The 21,670-nt window shown below is 34.4% G+C and overlaps 1 protein-coding gene across 8 annotated transcripts in view; it reads left to right on the plus strand.

Annotated features, from left to right (window-relative positions):
* The window catches only part of PHKB (phosphorylase kinase regulatory subunit beta), a 215,184-nt gene that overhangs the window by 43,557 nt on the left and 149,957 nt on the right, over positions 1-21,670 (plus strand). The window lies entirely within an intron of this gene.

Below are 21,670 nucleotides of genomic sequence, written 5' to 3' on the forward strand. Positions count from 1 at the left end.
TTCCAGTTGTGCTTTTTAAATACAGTAAGTAAAGTCTATTTAGATAAGTGAAGATAAATAATAAAGAAATGATGATAAGAAGAAATTAATAATACCCACTTAAGGTTTCTTCTATTTGATTCATCAAAGAATTACGTTTTCATTTCATCTCGGTTTTTATAATTTTATGAAATACTGGTATTCAAATATTTTGAGTAGAGGTGGAGTTGGGAGACTACTATTTCAGACCAATCTTAAGAAGCATCCTAAAATGTAAAACAAATAAAAGAAGAGTGACTCTGACTAAGGAGAGGAGAGCTCCCAGAATCAGCTCGTTTAGGTTTTCGTTTCTTTTCACCCATAGAAACTTCGAAGCACTGGGAGAAGTATTCCAGGTTCCAGCAGGACGCAGTATGAGAATCATTTACAATAAGTAGTAGCAACTAGCATTGATGGTTGCAAGTGATTTCCCATTAATATTACAAATAGTAGTGGTAAAATTGCCTGGGTTACGGGTGGCTTTGTTTTGTTTGGTATTTTGTTTGCATTTTTAGCATTTATTTATTTATCCATTCATTCATTCATTTATTTATATTTTTTTAATTTATGTTTTTGTGAGGAAGATTAGCCCTGAGCTAACATCTGATGCCAATCCTCCTCTTTTTGCTGAGGAAGATTGGCCCTGGGCTAACATCCATCTTGCTCTACTTTATATGGGACACCGCCACAACGTGGCTTGACAAGCAGTGCATCGGTGCGCGCCTGGGATCCAAACCTGCAAACCCCAGGCCGCCGAAGCGGAGCACGCGCACTTAACAGCTGCGCCACCAGGCCAACCCCAAGCATTTATTTTTTGCTTTCTCAATATCTATCATAGTTAATCTTAAATCTTCATTTGTCAACTGACATTTTTCATAAATATGATATTGTTTTAACCTTTCCTTTATGTTTTATATGGCTTAAGTATACTTAAGCAATTTTAGTATTTTCTAGTCTTTTTCTTATTTATGTTATTTCTTGGCCTTATAATTTTTATTTGGTACATATAAAATTTTTATATAGCCAATATCAATAAGACTTCCACATGTACACTTAAAATCCTGGAATAATAAAATGTGTTATTGCTGCTCACCAGCTTTTCCCTCGCGCTTCCATATGTTGTGCCAGGGATCATCCGGAGAGGCAGTGAGTGGGCCTACACAGAACCTTTCAGGGAATGAAGTTCCTTTTCTCTAGATATTTCAGAGAAGTTAATCCTCTGAAAGGTGGTATGACTTGGAACCATTTTCTTTTCTAATTGTACCTAATGCCCTGGAATGGGAAGTTGTTAGTCTTATCTCTTTTCTTTAGTTCACAACCACATTCACATCTCAGGGTAATCCAAGGACCTGGGAAGGAAGTGGGATTACCACTCATTTATTTCTCTGTTTACTATCAAATTTTTAATTCACCAAAATCCTTATTTTTCTTAGGATTGAAGAATATAGAGTTTGGGGATATATATACACATACACACATAACACACATACACACACATATATGTGTAATGTAATATACATATTATATTGTCAGCACTTGAGGTTTTTTAATGAACCATTTCCTTCTTTTGACAACTGATCATCATATCTTCACTGATTCTCTTGTTTTTATAAACTTTGTACCCACATTGCAGTTCCCTAAGGACAAGGCCATTGTCTTAATGATCATGTGTACCCTCCCTAAGGTACTGTGAACATACTGAGTGCCGTTGTGTGCGCTGCTGAGCCTTGCTGGGGAACGTACTTCCTAAGGGCAGGAACAGTAGTGTACACTCATTTTCAAACATCTTTCCCACACACGTGTTGTGTTTTATGTCTACGTTGGTGTCTTTAAAAGTGGTGCACTGCACAGATATTGATTTTTTATTAAAAATAAAAACTGTGCAAGAGACAAAGTTCTGTAGTTCTGGCCTGATACTGTTATTTGCTTTCTCTTCTTTATGTAGAGAGAAACCCATAATATATGTTGAACTTAAATATTTTCAATATAAGTTTATGAATATTATATATGTATGTTTATAAATATTATATATGTATGTTTATGTGTAAATATTATGTATATATTACATATTATCAATATTATATATGTAATACAAGTTTATAAGTATATATGTATTAAAATATGTATAAATATAAATATATATGTAAATATACATATAAGTATTATATATGTATATATAAACATATATACTTATTTTTAATATGTTTGTAAATATTATATGGAAGTTTATAAATATTATATAGTTAATATATTTTTATATTATTTAAATATAAAGTTCACCTAAGTTAGTCCTTCCATCTACTAATGGAGAGAACTTATCCGTTGGAGGGGGGCAAAGTAATGAACTACCACGTGGCATTCTATCGCACATTTCATGACATCTTCCCATAAATAAGTTTTGTAGAAGTAGATTAAAAGAAACAAGAAAAGAATCATTCAGAAATGGGTTCAGAGAAACTTTATTTAAAATCAAAGAACCCCACATACCCCCCACATGTGTATAATAAATGAGATTTTGTTTAATGTTTAAGATAATGTTTTCTTGCTTTTTATGGAAAAATCTCATTACGTGAAAAGACTCATAATTCTTTTTATCTTTCTGTCCTACCTTTTGCATTTGCTCTTATTTTTAATTAAGGTATTAAAACCTATTAATTGTATGTCTCTGTGTTAAATTATATCAGCTAAATCTTTATACCAGGAAGTAGAGAAACTGTCTGTATGGCTTCTAATGTCCCTTCTCCAGTGTCATGCTGTTACACAAGTCTAATTTTGGTGTCCTTTAGTGATAGGTCACAAGTCACAGTGTCATGTCATTGTAGAAAAGTTACCTCAGATATTCTTCTTACAAACTGAAAATTTAAGTGGAAATAAGCGTTAATTGGGGATAATACTTGGAATGGCCTGTAGAGCCAGTTGTATTGGCAGAAGTTTGTCAAATGGTCCTGCGTGCTCCAGTTCCCTTAGATAAGTACAGTTGAATGTTGCCTCCATGGGTGAAGGCTTGTTTATTCAGGAATGGTCAGACAGTTGCTTGTTCAACTCTTTAGAAGAAGTTTAGTTTGTAAGTTTTAGAATAAAAATACCTCACAAAACTGCAGTTGCTCATTTGACAAGAGACCTGAAAAAGTCTCTTTTACTGACTGTCTCATGTGCCATTTACTTTTTATTTTGCAAAGATATCTTCTACCGTCTGCCCTAGAAGCTCTTTTCAAATATTTTTGGATTGGGTGATACATGGAATGTCTTTCTTATTGTATTAGTTATCTGTTGTATTGGTTATCTATTGCTGTGTAACAAATTACCTCAGAACTTAGTGTCCTAAAAGACTGAACATTTATTACCTCAGAGTTGCTGTGGGTCAGAAATTCGTGAGCTGCTAAGTAGGGTTGTGCTGACACGGGATCTTTCATAAGTTGCACTCAAGCTGTCAGCCAGGTCTACAGTCAACTAAAGGCTTTACCGATGGTGGAGGATTCACTTCTAAGATGGCTCACTCACTTGTTGGCAAGAGGCCTCTCCATAGAGCTGCTTGAGTGTCCCTACAATATGGCAGGTGGCTTCTCCAGATCAAGTGATCCACGAGAGCAAGATGGAAGTACAGTGTTTTTTATCACCCAGCCTCAAAACTCATCCTCTGTCACTTTTACAAGATCTTATTTGTTACACCAGTCAGCACTATTCAGTGTGGGCAGAGACTACACAAAGGTATAAATAGGAATTGGGTATGATTGAGAGCCAGCCCACTAAGCAATAGTTTCTAGTTGAAGTTTGTTCGAGAGATTTTTTTTTTTAAGATATGATTTTTTTCTCTTAACACTGAGACTTTTATTTTTAAATTTAAAGGTAGGTATTTTATTTATTCTGTTATTACTTACTGAGTTTTGACTTTTGCTTTGTGTGCATGTTTTCTCTTTCAAATATTAGCAATTTTTTTTAATTGAGGTATAATTGACATAAACATTGTATTAGTTTCAGATGTATGACATGATTCGATATTTTTTTATGTTGTGAAATGATCACCACAATAAATCTAGTTAACATTTGTCACCATACATAGTTACAGAATTTTTTTTCTTACGATGAGAACTTTTAAGATTTACTCTCTTGGCAACTTTAAATTATGCAGTACATTAACTGTAGTCGCCATGCTGTATATTACATCTCCATGACTTAACTGGAAATTTTTACCTTTAGACCCCCTTCACCTGTTTCACCCACCTCTCACCCCCTACCTCTGGCAACCACCACTCTGTTCTCTGTATCTATGAGCTTGCTTTTTGTTTTTTTGTTTTTAGATTCCACATATAAGTGAGATCATATAGTATTTGTCTTTTTCTGACTGACTTTATTTCACTTAGCATAATGCCCTTGAGGTCCATCCATATTGTCACAAATGGCAAGATTTCATTCTTTTTTATGGCTGAATAATATGCCATTATATATATATATGTATATATATCACATTTTCTTTATCCATTCATGTGTTGATGGACACTTGGGTTGTACCCATATCTTGGCTATTGTAAATAATGCTGCAGTGAACATGGGGGTGCATATATCTTTTTGAGTTAACATTTTCATTTTCTTTGGATAAATACCCAGAAGTGGAATTGCTGGATCATATGGTAGTTCTATTTTTATTTTTTCAAGGAACCTCCATATTCTTTTCCATAGTGGCTGCACCAATTTACACTGCCACTGACAGTGCATAAGGGTTCCCTTTTCTCCACATCCTTGCCAACATTTGTTATTTCTTGTCTTTTTGATAATAGCTGTTCTGACAGGTGTGAGGTGATATCTCATTGTGGTTTTGATTTGCATTTCCCTGATGATTAGTGATGTTGAGCGTCTTTCATGTACCTGTTGTCTTCTTTGGAAAGAAGCCAACTTCTGTGTATCTGTACATGTTCTTTGGAAAAACGTTTGTTCAGATCCTCTGCCCATTTTTTCATCAGATTGTTTTCTTCCTATTGAGTTGTATGAGTTCTTTATATATTTTGGATATTAACCTCTTACCAGATATGATTTGCAAATATATTCTTCCATTCAGTAGGTCACTTTTTCATTTTGTTGATGATTTCCTTTGCTGTGCAGAAGCTTTTCAATAGCAATTTTTCTTTTCTTTTTTATTATATGGATACTTCTGTGTTACGGACTCTACAATTTGGTATGAAGTGGTTTTCAGGCTGAACCTGAGGGGTTTCTGTCTTTTAAAAGTTAGAGTAAATCTCTTTGAGTAATTTTAGAAGTGTTACGCAGTATTTTTAGCTCCTGCTTATTAGCAATGTACACAGAAAAATGAGTAAGTTACTCAAAACTATAGATATTTTTCTCTAAAAAATAAGAAGATATCATTGTCCTTGTTTCCCAAAATTATATGTAGCAATAATAATAATAGGTAACATTTATAAAGCATTTACAATGTGCTGTCACTGTCCAAAGTGCTTTGCGTATATATAAACTCATTTAATCTTTACAATAATACCAGGTAGGTACAGTTATCATCTTCATTTTACAAATAACAGACGTAACGCAGAGAGTCAGTCAGTGGCTTGACTAGGGTTGCACATGTAGTCAGTGGCCAGGCTGGGATTTAAACTGAGCCGTCTGGCACCAGAGTGCATTCTCTAAATTGACTGTAAGTGTTGTATCTTTGTTTATGCTGTACAGATATGAGTGACACATGTCATGTTCAAGTCATAAGGGCAGCCAAAGCGACCCAGGATTTTCAGATTTATTCGTGTATAGATGCTTGTATTCATTCCTGCATCTTGGCATGAGTCATGCAGTTATTTATTCAGTTTCTACAATGGACCAAACAGTGAAAATATAGCAGTGAAAAAAGAGATTAGTCTCTAACATCATGAAGTCCACATTATAGTGAGGAAAACAGAGAATTAATAAATATTTAAATATAAAATGTAAGTATAGTGTCAGATAGTAATATATAAATTTTTTTAAGAGTGTAAGGAGAAAAATAGAAAATAAAACTATAAAACTATTTTAAGTAGAGTTATCAGGACAGACCTTTCTGAAAAAGAGGATTTGACCAAAAAAGTGGATGAACTAAGGAAACAAGTTATGTGTACGTGAGGGGAAGAATACTTCAGGCACAGGAAATGGAAAGTGGAAAGCCCTTGGGATTGAGTGTGCTTGCTGTTACTGAGAAATAACTAGAAGGCATTCGTAGTTGGAGTGGGGTTGATGGTCAGAGAGTGGTAGAGATTGCGTCTTAGTAGTCAGGAGACATGCTAAGAACCTGGGATTTTATTCCAAGTGTGATGGGATGCACTGGGAGCTTTAGAGGCAAAGGTATGATATAATTTGAGTTATGTTTTAAAGAAATTACTTTGGTTGCTGTGTAGAGAATAGACTGTAGAAGGGCAAGATTGGAATAAGGGAGACTAGTTCAGTTATTTTAATAGTCAAGGGGAAGAATGTTTGTAGCTTGGACTAGCATGATGGCAGTGGAAGAGATTTCATTTTGGATACAATATAAAGGTATAATCAGTAAAATTAGCTTATGGATTGGATAAATAGTGTGAGAGAAAAAGAATTAAAGATCAGACAACAGTTGTGGGCCTGAATAGCTTTATGATATTATTAACTGACATAGTAGAGAACGTGGGAGAAGAAGAGGTGACATGGGTAGCAATTGGGAGTTTGGTTTTGGATATGTTAAATATGAGGTGCCTATTAGACATTGAAAGAGAGGTGTCACATAGGCAGTTGGATAGGTTAGTTGGAAGTCTAGGAGAGAAGGCTGGGCTGGAGGTATGAATTTGGGAGTCATTAGCATACAGATGATATTTAAATCCATGGAACTAGGTGAGATACTTGAAGTGCAAGCATAGCTAGAGAAGGGAAGGACCAAGTCCTGGGCACACCAGATATGGGAAATAACAAGGAGCAAAGGAGATTGAGGAGAGGGCAGTGAAACAGGAGAATGAGGTACCCCAGAAGGTAACTGAAGAAAGTACTTCAAGAAGGAGGCAATAATAAATTATCCAGTAATGAACAGAGGTCTGGTAAGAGGAGGACTGAGAATTGACCATTGTGTTTATCGCTGTGGTCATTCATGGAGTGACCACATGATTCATTTCCAACCCAGGACACTTTTGACAGTGTTGACACAAAATAACCAGTAACCATTCTATAGATAAGAGAGATAAGGTGAATTTTACTTGAGCCAAGCTGAGGATTATAACCTAGGAAGGCCTTTTCAAGAAAGGAAGAAAGTGTTCCAGAGAAGCATGTTTTTCAGTACAGTCGTATAACTTTTTAGAACAAGGAACATATGTTAAACATGCCCAGGATACATATTCATCAAAGTTTCAAAGGCATATTCAGTTCCAAATTAGCAAGTCAACATGACCCTGATGTCTGCAAAGGGACTAATACTGGATTATATACAGGGCGTAGGAGGGAAGGTATGCATTCTTATCTTAAGAGAGTGCATTCTTTACTTTAATGGTTAAAGTAGATGTACAATATATGTTTGGTAGGCCATAAATCACATGTCTTTAATCCAAGCCGAATCAGTTTTGAACCCAAATAGTTACCCCATATACCTCAATATGTGAAAATCTCTTGTCAAAAGTGGGGGGAGGATTTTGTTTAGAGTGGGAGATAGGCTGATGGGAAGGATCCAGTATAATTGAAAAATTTGATTGTTCAGGACAGAAAGGAAGAACAAATGATAGTAAAGTTCTTGAATAGGCCAGGTAGGATGAGATATAGTGCGTAAACAGAATGATCTTTTTTAGCTAGAATTGCTAGTATTTCGGACAGTGTAACAGGAAGGAGTGCGAATATAATGGATAGATGTGTAGGTATGATGGTAAATGCAGAGACTGGTAGATGTGGAAGTTCTCTTGTGATTGCTGTTTTCTTGGTCAAATGGAAAGCAGGAATGTCAGCTGAATATGCAAAGGGGCCAAGGAGGTGGATTGTTTAAGAGGTAGAAGAAGGGGTGAAACAGTCACGTGGACTTGTAACTTTAAATGAAAAAAAATTCCAAGAACCATTCTGATAACTAATTTCCATTGTATGAATTTATATAGTTGAACGTTGGACTTGTGTTACTAACTCTTGAAATTTGTGGCAAAAACTGTTTAACACAAACTAAAGTTTTAAGAATGTGGGAATCCTTTTATGTCTAGAAGCACTCTTAGGATTATATTCATCTGAAATGTTGCTTAGAGAGAATCAATGCATGGCTTCTTTGAGCCAGGTTAATTATGTCACTGTTGTAGATTCTTAACCCGCTTTTGATATTTTATTTCAATGTAACTTAAAAATAACTGAATAGTACTGTATGGGGGGGCATCCCAAAGATCACCCTTAGGTTTGGTGATTCTCTGGGAGAACTCACAGGACTTGGCATATTGTCATAGTCACAGATAAGATTTATTACAGAGAAAGAACACAAAGCAAAATCAACCGAGGGAAAAGGTGTGTGGAGCAAAGCCCAGAGGACACCAGGCACAAGCTTCCAATAGTCCTCTCCCTGTGTAGTCACACAGAACATGCTTAATTCCTCATGTGTGAAATGTTGTCTACGGTTGGAAGCTCATTAGAGACTTATTGCCCAAGGTGTTTCTTGCGGGCTGGTCACATAAACACCCTCTGCCTAGCAGGTACCAAATTTCTAACTCTTCAGAAGGAAAACACGTTGTCAGTGTAACACCTGCTTATGCAAAAGTATTGTTTGCATAAACAGTTTAGGCACAGGAAACCGCACCTGTGGCTTAATAAATTATTCCTTAGTCCTGTCTATGAAAGAGTATTTTATCATATATTATTCATCTTAATTACAGGAATTTGTAGCTTATATATATAAATGATAAAAACTATTTTAGATGTTATAATTTTCACAGCTTTTTGTGTTAAACTAATCAGCAAGCATAATCGATCCTAACACAAATCAGAGTAAATACTGTATTATCAATTTTTGTTTATTCCATCCCAAATGGGAAAATTATATGTGAAAATTAACCTGATAGCCCCTTATGTGTGAGAAATGTTAGAGATTTGTGAGTACTCCAGTATTATTTGGTTGTGAACGTCAAACGAGATAACATACTGTCTCGTTTGCTGCAAAGCAGCCTGGTTTTCCAGAGGCTTTTAATTCTTCTTAGGCACTCACTTTTTCCCTGAGGTGTCTTGGCATCCTAGGATCTTCATAGGTGTTGTAAAACAAATTTCACTGATTCCGTTTACTTAACCATGTGTTGTAAAAAAACAAAAAGAAAAACAAAACACTATTAAATTCATCGAGTATAACTTCTTAACTTTTTTTTCTTTAAACATGTATGTTAAAGAAAACTCAAGTATTAAATCACAGTTCTTAATTTATATGGAGATTCAAAGAAATGCAAAGTTCCAAGTATAATTAAGTACTCATTTTATTAATCTCAACTCTCACTCATTACTGGCCCGTTATGTATTTCTTTTTTAGGTTTGTCGAGTTGTATTTTACAAGAAAATTTTCTCTTTCAATCTAAACCCTCAAATATATTGGCATAAAGTTGTTCATAATATCCTTTTATCATTTTAATATCTATTGGTTTTATAATGATGTCCTGTTTTCAATTCTTAAATTTGATAATTTGTGACATCTCTCTTCTTTTGTAATTGGTCTTACTTGTGGTTTTTCAGTTCTATTAGACTTTTTAAAGAGCCAGTTTTCAGCTTTGTTGAGTTTTTCTACTGTATGTTTGTTTTTTGTTTCATTCACTTCTACCTATATCTTTATTTCCTTCCTTCTACTTTCTTTATGTTTAATTGACCCCTTTTCAAGGTTTTTTTTATATGGAGGCTTATATCATTGATTTTTAGTTTTTGTTCCCCTAATGTATGCATTTAAGGCTTTAAATATTCTCTGTTTAGCTGCATTCTAAAAGTTTTTATGTCATATTTTTATTATCATTGAGTTAAAAATATTTTCTAATCACTATTATGGTTTTTACTTTTACCAGTGAGTTATTTAGAAATATATTTCTTAATTTCCAAACATCTGGGGATTTTCTGAGTTTTTTTTTTTTTTAATATGATTTCTAGTTTAAACCTACGGTGGTCAGAGAACGTACTCTATATTGTTTCAGTCTTTCAAAATTTGTTGAGATTTGCTTATGACTCAGCATGGATTATTATTGGTTAGTGTTTCATGGAAACATGACAAAAATGCTGTTGTGCTCAATGTTCTTTATGTGTTAATTAGGTTAGTATTTGTATGGTATTTCTTTTTTCTTTTACTTTGAAACCTTCGGTATCCTTGTTTGTATGGTATGTCTTTTGTAAGCATTTTGTAAACATTGTTGTATTGTTTTAGTGATTACTTTAGAAATCACAGCATCCTCCTTATTAGAGTCTACTCAATATTTGTACTTTGACTACTTTCTAGACCATTCAAAGCTCTTACCCCATTTTTGCTCTACATACCTACCTACCACTCACTGTGCTGTTGTTGACACTTATTTTAATTCTACATATATTTTAAACTGTACAAAACATTAATGTTATTGCTGTATACAACAGTATAGAACTGTATATCCATTTATATACGTATACCTTCACATGTACCATTCTGATGATCATCTTTCTTTCCTGGGATATTCTGTCTGGGATCATTGTCCATTCCTTACTTTTTATTTTTCTGAAAATATCTTTGTTTCTATTTCATTTTTGAAGGATATTTTAGATTGACAATTATTTATTTTCAGCACTTTAAAATATGTCATTACATTGTCTTCTAGCTTCCATTGTTTTTGTTAAGAAATCAGCTGTAATTCTGTTGCTTCTATGAAAACATTGTCTTCTCTGGCATCTTTCAAATATTTTCTTTTTCTTTCATTTTTATTGGTTGTTCTATTCTTTGTGTTTATCCTTCTTGGGGCTTATAGAAATTTTTAAATTTGAGCTTAATGTCTTTCATAAGATTTGGAAAATTCTCAGCTGGTATTTACTCAAATATTGCATGTGCTGTATTTTTTTCTTTTATCCTTTTCTGAGACACCAACTACATGAGACTTTGCACGTTCTCCTATATCTTTTAATCTCTTTTTTTCTATCCTTTTCCCTATCCTTTTTACTATCTCTAATTTGATGTCGAATTTTTTTTTGCTGGTTTATCTTCACATTCATTGTTTATGTTCTAATGTGTGTAATTGGCTACACCCATCAATTGATTCTTTTGTTTTTTTTGGTGAGGAACATTAGCCCTGAGCTAACATCTGTTCCCAATCCTCCTCTTTTTACTGAGTAAGTTGGCTCAGGGCTAACATCCCTGCCCATCTTCCTCTACTTTGTATGTGGGACGCCTGCCACAGCATGATTTGATAAACGGTGTGCATGTTTTTGCCCGGGATCCGAACCCGTGAACCCCAGGCTGCCGAAGCAGAGTGCGCGAACCCAACCACTGCGCCACTGGGTCAGCCCCATCAATTTAATTTTTAATTATAGGAATCCTACTTTTTAATTCTAGAATTTACTTTTGAATTTTCTTTTTTAGACTGATATCTTCTACTGAAATTCTCATTATAAAAATTTCTTTTCTTAAACTTAATTATTATTGTTATATTAACTTCCATGTTTGATAACTCCAGTGTATGGATGGATTCCCTGGGGGTTTGTTATTATAATCTATTTTTCCTCATCAGTTTTGTCATTTGGTCTTGTTTTCCTGCATGCCTGTTATGCCTAGTAATTGTTTAACAATTCAGTGGTTTTACTATATTCACAGAATTGTGGAACTATCATCACAGTCACTTTTAGAACATCATCATCACTGTAAAGTGAAACCTGGTACCCATTAGCAGTCATTCCCCATTTCTCTCTAACCCTTCTCCCTGAAAACCACTGATTTATTTTCTCTCTCTAGGGATTTGTTTATTTGGACATTTGATATTAAGGGAATCATATAACGTGTGACTTGTTGTGTATGGCTTTTTTCACCTAACATATTTTCAAGGTACATCCTTATTGTAGCATGTATCAGTACTTCATCCATTTTTATGATTAAACAATATTACATCATATGTATATACCACATTTTGTTTGTCCATTCATCAATTGCTAAAAATGTAGGTGGTTTCTACTTTTTGTCTGTTATGAATAATGCTGGTATGGACATGCATGTACAAGTTTTTGCATGTAGGTATGTTTTCAGTTCTAGGTATATATCTAGGAGTAGGGTTGTTAGATCATATGATAACTCAGTGTTTAACTTTTGAGGAACTGCCAAACTGTTTTCCAAAGGTAATGCACCATTTTACATTCTAATCAAGAATGTATGAGGGTCGAATTTCTTTACATCCTTGCCAACACTTCTTCTTCTTGTTTTTGGTTTTGTTTTGTTTTTCATTATAGCCATTCTAGTGGATGTGGAGTGGTATTGTGGTTTTGATTTGCATTTCTTGTATTACTACTGATGTTCAACATCTTTTTAGGTGGTTTTTGGCCATTTGTATATCTTGATGAAGAAATAGCTCTTCAAATCATTTGCTCATTTTTAATTGTTGCTTGTCTTTTAATTTTGACTTATTAGAATTTTTAAAACATATTCTGGTACTATATCAGATATATAATTTGCAAACATTTTCTCCCATTTTGTGGGTTATCTTTTCATTTTCTTGATAGTATCGTTTGAAGCATAAGGTTGTTTTAATTTTGATGAAGTCCAGTTTATATAATTTTTATTGCTTGTGTTTTAGGTATCATAGCTCTTTTTAAATTTCTTCCAGTGAGGTTTTGTAGTTTTTAATATGTCTTTCATTCTTTCTAAATTTATTCCTAAATATTTTATTTTGTTTTCTATTGTAATGGAGTTTCTCAATTTCATTGATCATTGCAAGTGTATAGAAATGCAATTGATTTTTGTATATTGATCCTATATCCTGCAACCTTGCTGACCTTGTGTTTAGTAGTTTTCATGAATTTGTGAGAATTTTCTTTATAAAAATACCATGTCATTTGCAAATAGTGATAGTTTACTTTTTCATATCCATTATGAATGGCTTTTTAATCTTTTACTTCCATAATTTCCCTGGCTAGACCATGCCAATACAATGTTGAATATAAGTGACAAGAGTGTACATTCTTGTTTTATTCCTGGTCTTAGGGGGGACCCTTTCAGTCTTTCACCATTAAATATGATGTTACCTGTGAGTTTTTTGTAGATCGCCTTTATCAGGTTGAGGAAGTTGCCTTCTATTCCTATTTCTTGAATGCTTCTATCCTGAAAAGGTGTTGGATATTTTCAAATGCTTTTTCTGCATCTGTTGAGATGCTCATGTGGTTTTTGTTTTTTATTCTATTGATATGCTGTATTACACTGATTGATTCTCTTATTTTAAACCAACCTAAAATACATGCTTGATAAGTACCACTTGGTCACGATGTGTAATCCTTTTTGTCTGTTGCTGTATTCAGTTTTCTGGTATTTTGTTGAGGATTTTTTACCTAGATGTTCTTAATGAATATTGGTGTGTATTTTGTTGTTGTTTTGTTTTTGTTTTTTCTTGTGACATCTCTGTCTTGCTTTGGTATTAGGGTAATAATGGCCTCATAGAAAGGGTTAGAAAGTGTTCTCTCCTCTTCTCTTTTTTGGAAGAATTTATGAAGGATTGGTATTAATTCTTTAAACATTTGGTAAAATTTACCAGTGAAGCTAGCTGGATCTGGGCTTTTCTTTATGGGAATATTTTTGGTTACTGTCTCAATCTCTTTGCTTATTATATGTCTATTCACATTTTCTATTTCTTCTTGAGTCAGTTTTGGTGGTTTGTGTCTTTCTAGGAATTTCTCAATTTCATCTAGGTTGTAAATCTTTTTTTTTCTTTAAGGTTGGTATTAATATCCCCTCTTACTTTAGTAATTTGAATCATTTCTCTTCTTTTTCTTGGTCAGTCTATCTAAAGGTTCATCAGTTTTATTGATGTTTTAAAATATCAACAAAACGAACTTTTGGTTTCATTGACATTTTTCTACTGTTATTCTATTCTCTATTTTATTCATTTCCCCTCTAGTCTTTATTATTTCCTTCCTTCCTGCTTTGTATGGGTTTATTTTGCTCTTATTTTTTAGTTTCTTAAGGTAGAAGGCTAGATTATTGATTTGAGATCATTCTGCTTTTCAAATACAGGCATTTGAGTTATAAATTTCCCTCTACACCTTGCTTAGATGCATCCCATTATTTTTGATATGTTATGGGTTTGGCTTCATCCATCTCAATGTATTTTGCACTCTCCCTTGTGACTTCTTTTACCCAGTGGTTACTTAGTAATGTATTGTTTTATTTTCACCTATTTGTGAATTTCCCAAATTTCCTTCCGTTGTTGATTTATAATTTCATTTCATGATGACTGGAGAACAACTTGGAGTAATTTTAGTATAATAATTGAATACTATTATTCTCATTATTGTTCTTTTGAAGTCAAATTTTAATTTTGGTTGTTTTTTATAATTTCTATCCCTTTATTGACTTTCTCTATTTGATGAGATGTCGTTCTCACCAAATCATCGTTAGTTCTTTGTATATGCATTTCTTTAGCTCTTGGAGGTTATTTAAAATAGTTGATTTAAAGTTTCTGTCTGGTAAATCCAGTGTCTGGATTTTATCAGGGACAGTTTTCTGTCAGTTTCTTTTATTCAGGTGTATGGGCCATATTTTTTTGTTTCTTTGCATGTCTCATATTTTTCTTTGTTAAAACTGGACATTTAAAATAATATAATGTATCAACGTTGGAAATCAGATTCCACTTCCTTTAAGGTGTGGTGTTGGTGTTGTGTTTGTGTTGTTATTTGTTTGTTTAATGTCCTTCCTGAAAAATTTTGTGAAGTCTGTATTCTTTGTCATATGTGGCTGTTGATGTCTTTGCTCAGTTAGCTTAGTGGTCAGCTAATGCTTAGATAAGGATATACTTAATGCTTTCAACCAGTAGGTCTTCTAGCCTTTCCCAAGGTCTTCTGTGTATGTTTGGGGCACGACATGAAAGCCCTCACAGGTAGTATATAACGCTGTTTTAGCCTTCACTTCCTGCTTTTGTAGAGCCTCAAGGTCAGCCAGAGATGTGAGATTGTTGTATCTCAGATCTTGTCTGGTTATGGGGACAACACTACTCATGTGCGTAGCCTTCTGGCTTCCCAGGGATATATTGGATATTTTTAAAGCCCATATGTACATCTCATTCCCCATCTTTAAAAATTTTTTTATTAGGCAGCTGCAATATTAAATAGTTGCCACTGATTATTTTCAGTGTATGCCTAGGGGAGAGGCTGTGTGCATTTTGCTAGCTCTGTGTCAGGTCATTTAAAGAAAAGCTCTGCAAGTACCAGTTTCTGAGAAGCTGTCAGACAGTTCAAATAGTGACAGTTCAGTGAGATGGTGATGTGGGGGAGTTCCAAACCTGTTCTGTCCCTTTTGGTGGCTGTTAGTCTGCTGGTTTTCATGACTACTATGATTGTGTGGCCAAGGCTACAGTAGAACTGAAGAGGGGGGGTAGGAATAGGGCAATTTAATACATCCCAAAGCTCACTCTATTTAACTGAGATTTCAGTCCGTTTTCTTGATTAAATGTTCCTTGCATTGTTGCAAGCTCTTGTTTAATTGACAGAGTTCTGAGAAAGTTGATTTTGATGGTTTTTGTCAGTATTCTCATTGCTTTTATGGATGACTGGATTTTCTGAGGTCTTTACTCTGCCATTCTGTGAATTGAATTCCCATTTGTAATTATTTTTAATGTAACTTTCTACTTATACCTTTTTTTCCCCAAAGAGCCTTTTATCCTGCAATTCAGTCATTCTATAAGATCACTTAACCCAGGAATCCTAATGTATTTTTTAAGTGCATTTAAAAAAAAATACAACTTTAATGTGCTGCAACCATTCTGCAACATTTAACCATCTATATAACAACACATTTAATGGCTGCCTGAGATTCTGTACCATGTGTTAGAAATATGCAACTAAATGCCTACTGTCCATTCATTCTCAAATATTTAGTGAACTCCTGTTGTGTGCCAGACCTATGCTTGGATGTTATGTTTCTTTTATAATAGTAATACGATTTAGATAATGTTTTGCTGAATATTTGTACCCATTTTTAAACAGTATATTTGAGAAGCTCTTAGAATTCAGTATTACCTTGAGATTGCTTTTCACTTCATTGATTTCGTAGTGAATTTTTACTTATGTCCAAATTAGTATCTTTGACTTTTTTTAAAACTAAAATGAAACTCTCAAGTAATTATGTAGAAATGCTTTTATAATTTTGTTTGCTGTATGGCCGTTATTGAATAAATTTAGAGTGTCATACTTAATAAAGCTTGTCATATGAATAACTGATATTTATCTTTAATCCTGGACATTCTGAAATGATAGTTCAGTATGAAATGTTGGACTAATTCATTCTGTATCTGTTGGGAATTACTACAGTGGCTTAAATGAAAATGTGCTTATTTTTCTCATATAATGCGTTGCCTGGAGATGGCTAGCTGCTTGGTTTCTCAGTTTGTCTTTTCTTTATTATCTCATAATGGATGCTCTCACTGCTGGCGTTATGGCAAAAAGAAGGGGGAAGGTTGGTAAAAGTGGTATATTAGCTACTTTTCATCAGAAGTATCCCTTTTTATCAGAAACATCAAAAGCCTTCCCAAAAGTCCCCAGCAGACTTCTCTGCTTACGCCTTATTGGTCAGAGCTATTGTAAGCTGCCTCTTGCTGAGCAGGCAGGCTGGGAAAACATGTATTTCTTTTTCTAGCCTAGATAGTTGTGCTGTCCAATAGAAATATAACGTGAGCTGCATATGTAATTTAAAATTTTCAGTAGCCACATTAAAAAGAGCAGATGAAATTAGTTTTAACAATATATTTTATTTAATGCAATATATTTATAATATCCTTATTTCAACATGTAACAAATATAAAAGATTAGTAGGAAAATATTTTATTCTTTATTTTCTGCTAAGTCTTCAAAATTGGTATATATTTTACACTGAAAGCCCATCTTAGTTTGGACTAGCTACATGGCAAGTGCTCAGTAGCCAATGTGGCTAATGGCTACATTATTTACTGCACATGGTTGGTTGTTTTCTTTGCCTGTCATTTACAATATATTGAATTTTCATAATGTAAATGTACAAGAATGAGGAAATACTTTCCCTGAGATATTACCCTTATCCCTTTTTCCCCACCCCAAAACTCAGAGCTTTTCTTGATGAAAGAAAGCTTATCCTACCTCATTTTTTTTGTGGTGGTGGTGGTGTCTCATAAGAGATTTAGTGTCTCCTAAGCCAACCATGTACACACCAATGTATATATTTTTAAAAATAGACAAAATGTTAATCTCTTGGGAACAGATTGTCCTCTAGAGGACCAGTCCAGTTGTCAGATTCATTGTCTAACCATTGCTACCATTTTGTGTCTCCATGCTACTTCCACCCCTTGAAATTTTCCCATGCTTAAAACCTTTCATACCTCAAATGTTCATTTATCCTTCCCTTGTTGGTGGTACTTCTACACATAATTCAGACTGAATTACAGTGTTATTCAGGAGGTATCTTGGTTATGATGTGTTATTGAAAGAATTAAATGCAAATTATTACTCATCAGTGGTCAAATCTTTTTTGCAATATTGTATCTAATTTGGGCTGCTAGAATCTAAGTGGAATTTAGAGACATTGGAGAGGATTCAGATTTTTTAGTATTAGAAAAATAGGACCTTTAAGAGCTTACATCAATTTAAATGATTTAGAATAGGTGCTAGAAATGGACACACCCAGAAAGATGTGGTTGATATACATAATGTCTTGAGCTCATTTCTAACCTAGTCTCAGAAATTTTAAAAATAACAGTTTTATTCTATTTTTGTTAACCAGATAAAAATGTTTCCCACACATGAGAATTTGTTCCTATTTCCATATATATCCTTTGAAATTTTCTCAATTGAATTTTATTTGTTTGTTTTGGTGTGTGTTATTGGTAGAAGATAAGGGAGATGGGGAAGTTTAAACAATGTTCAGTAGGATTAAATGGGTTTTTAATTGTTATTACAATAGCCTCTCATTTCAGGATAATGTTATAACTTGGGGAATTTTAAAAAATTTAAGCCTACAGTGTATTGGTATAGATTTTTTTACCTAATTAATGGATAGTGTCACCATCAGACATATTCCTAAGTGTTATTTGTTACTTGAAATAAAGCAGATAGATTTTTAAAATAGTTGATAATTTCATGAGACAGAATAAGCTGGAATGGCCACTTCACTTATTGCTGAAATAAATACAAATTATCTAAAATATATAAAATAGTCGTTGTTTAATATGAATTCACTTCTCTATCTGACATGTTACAGGAAAAGAATATAATATTAGTAATTGTTCATAATAAAGCATTTATTTCCCAACTATATTTACATGTACCAAACAAGGAGTTACATTTACTGTGATAGGCAAGTTAAATATACATATAGTCCTATATATCAGAGTCCTTTTTCTGTTTCATCAGGAAATGTTAATATTTTAGTTTAATGAATGGCTGAATTACTTGTCTAAAAAAATTTTTTTTTTGTTTGAGGAAGATTGTCGCTGAGCTAACGTCTGTTGCCAGTGTTCCTCTATTTTGTACATGGGACGCTGCCACAGCATGGCTTGATGAGCCGTGTGTAGGTCTGTGCCTGGGATCTGAACCCACAAATCCCGGGCCTCCAAAGCGGAGCATGTAAACTTAACCACTACGCCACCAGGCTGGCCCCTAAAAAATTTTAATCTGTTATGCAGTATGACAGTTACTTTAGAATTACGTATAAGGAATCTCTTGTTTCCTTAGAAAATAACCATTTGTGACAAATATTTCTATTTGAACAGTAAAATGACTTCTTGTGAAGTAGGATTTATTTGCATTGATCAAACTAAAATATATTGTTATGTTTAGCTACAAAGCAAATTGTGAGTGATCATTCTTGAATTACAGCATAAAATTTAACTTTCAGAATTATTCCAAATTACTGTAAGAGGAAAGCAAGAATTGCAAGGAACTGAAATTTTGAATAATTCTCTTTCCATGTAATTAAGTGATATTTAAGATATGTAATCTTCTTATATTTTTTGTTAAGAATTAAGCAGAAAAGAGCCATTAATATCCTATAGTATGACACAAAACCTTTCCAGTGACCTAAGTTATCTATTTTTAATTGTTTCTTAGCCATTTCTCTGCAACATCAAGTGCATTTTGATTCTGTTACTATTAGCTACAGATTCTCAACTGCCATGGGAATGAAGTTACTGATGATAAGATGAGGTGCTAAAGTTAATATTCAAATATTTGATCTGCTAATAACATTCTTTGAGGTTATTGTTTTCCAGTTCTGAAATTCTTTTATTGCTGTTCATTGTCCCCACAGTGCCTGACTGGGAAGTCTTAAGGGAAGACTTTAGTATTTTCTTTGTTACTGTATCATGAAAATTTCACTTGGCTCACTTAAAAATTTGTAAAGGCCTTTTATGAGCATTTACATCAAGTTATATTATTTACTATTTAATGGAATTGTGAAATGGCTATTATTTTTCTGCTGGTTGCAGTATCCTTGATCTGGCAAAGTTCATGTAAGTTTTTTTTTCAGTAGAATTTTCATTAGGATGACATAAATAATTAATTTTTTCCCTGAAATCCCTCTATGAAAGTTCTTTAGAATTGAATGCGGGCCGGCCCCATGGCTTAGCGGTTAAGTGCGTGCACTCGGCTGCCGGCGGCCCGGGGTTCGGATCCCGGGCGAGCACTGACGCACCTCTTCTCCAGCCATGCTGAGGCCGCGTCCCACATGCAGCAACTAGAAGGATGTGCAGCTATGACATACAACTATCTACTGGGGCTTTGGGGGGAAAAATAAATAAATAAATAAATAAAATCTTTAAAAAAAAAAAAGAATTGAATGCACCTACACTTGTCACCTGTAACAGTAGGACAGTGTTAGAAGAATAATTCTTCATCAAGGACAAATTCTTTTAATATTTTGGGAAGAAAGCAGGGTGTGGTTCTGTCAAGAAAAGACTTCTTTTTTTTTTTTCTCTCCAAAGCCCCAGTAGATAGTTGCATGTCATGGTTGTACATCCTTCTAGTTGCTCTGTGTGGGACACTGCCTCAGCATGGCTTGATGAGTGGTGCGTAGGTCTGTGCCCAGGATCCAAACTGGTGAACCCCAGGCCACCAAAGCAGAGTGAGTGAACTTAACTGCTATGCCACCCAGCCAGCCCCAACTTATTCTTTGATTTTCATATTTCTGGAATTTATGCACGCAAATGATCACTGTTTTAGGATAGGAATGTCTTTCTTCAGTAATTCAGAGCGTTAAAAGGATAAGTGGCTTTTCTGTGTTTATAGATGTGTAAATATATGCCAATTTTTTTCAACAAATATTTATTTGAGGACCTTCCTTGTGTAAGAAACTATGATAGGTGATAGGATAAAATGGTGAATGGCATAGACATCTCATCTAGACTTGGGGAATCAAGGAAGTTCTTCTGTTTCAGGAAATTTCCACAGCCAGGTTGATATCTGAAGGCCGTGTAGGAAGTAGCAAGGTGAAGCAGTGAAATGAGAATATACTAGGAAGAAGCAATAGCATGTAGAAATAACCAAACTTGAGAGAGAGCATAGATTATTCCAGGAACTGGAAGAAGCTTTACTTCTAACTTTTTGGGGGCAACCAGAAACTTAGTGGGGTACCTGTCATGAGAGAAATTTGGTCAAGTTTCTGTAAATGTGACAATAAAACCAAATAAGCTGATTGTTTAGCCTCTCTCACTCCAAAAATACAGAATACTAGATAAACTATAGCAAAATTTATTATAAAAAACCAACTAAGTAACCAAGCACAAATGAAAGAAGAGGAAATCCCTAGATGCCAGCAATGAAGAGAGAATGAGCAAATTGCATTTGATCTGATGGTATGGCTAAGACCAGGGGCCTAATAGATTCAGATATATTGTATCACTTAGCTATTATAGTTTCTTTAAAAAACACCCCCAAATTTAGTGTCTTATAAACAACTTTTTGCCCGCTACCAGTCTCCAGAAGGGCCGGCCAGTTCTGCTGATTATTACCAGGCTCTGCTGATCTTGGCTGAATGCACTCATGCAGGTTGTGGCTAGTTGACAGGTCGACGGCTGATTTAGGATGGCATTGGCTGATATAAGCCGTCTCTTCTCCACATGGTCTGTCATCCTCCAGAAAGGAGCAAGCCTTGTTCTCGTGGTAAAGTTAGGGATCTGAGGGAACAGGATTGGCACACCCTCACTTCTGCTGCATTCTGTCGGGCCAAGCAAATCATGAGTCTGGCCTCTTGTTGGAAGAGAACTGTAAAATCATATTTCAAAGGGTGTAGATAAGGGAGAAGCGTGGATAATTGAGGCTATTTTTGGAATCACTATACTGTAGATGTTATGGGCCAGGGGCTCAAGTTTTAAAAGCTCACAGTGGAACAAGAGATGTTCCTTTGGGCTTACTCAAAGTGAGATCTTACATGTGAGTCCTGTGCATGAAGTTATAAAGAACTGTCCTCTTTATGGAAGGAAGACAAAAAAAACCTCAGCCCACTGGCCTAGAGAATAGGAAACTACCTTGTCTAGGACCTTAGATTGAAACCTCAAGCCTG

This window comes from Diceros bicornis, chromosome 32 (genome assembly GCF_020826845.1).
Source record: "Diceros bicornis minor isolate mBicDic1 chromosome 32, mDicBic1.mat.cur, whole genome shotgun sequence".
In the NCBI taxonomy this organism is placed as follows: domain Eukaryota; kingdom Metazoa; phylum Chordata; class Mammalia; order Perissodactyla; family Rhinocerotidae; genus Diceros; species Diceros bicornis.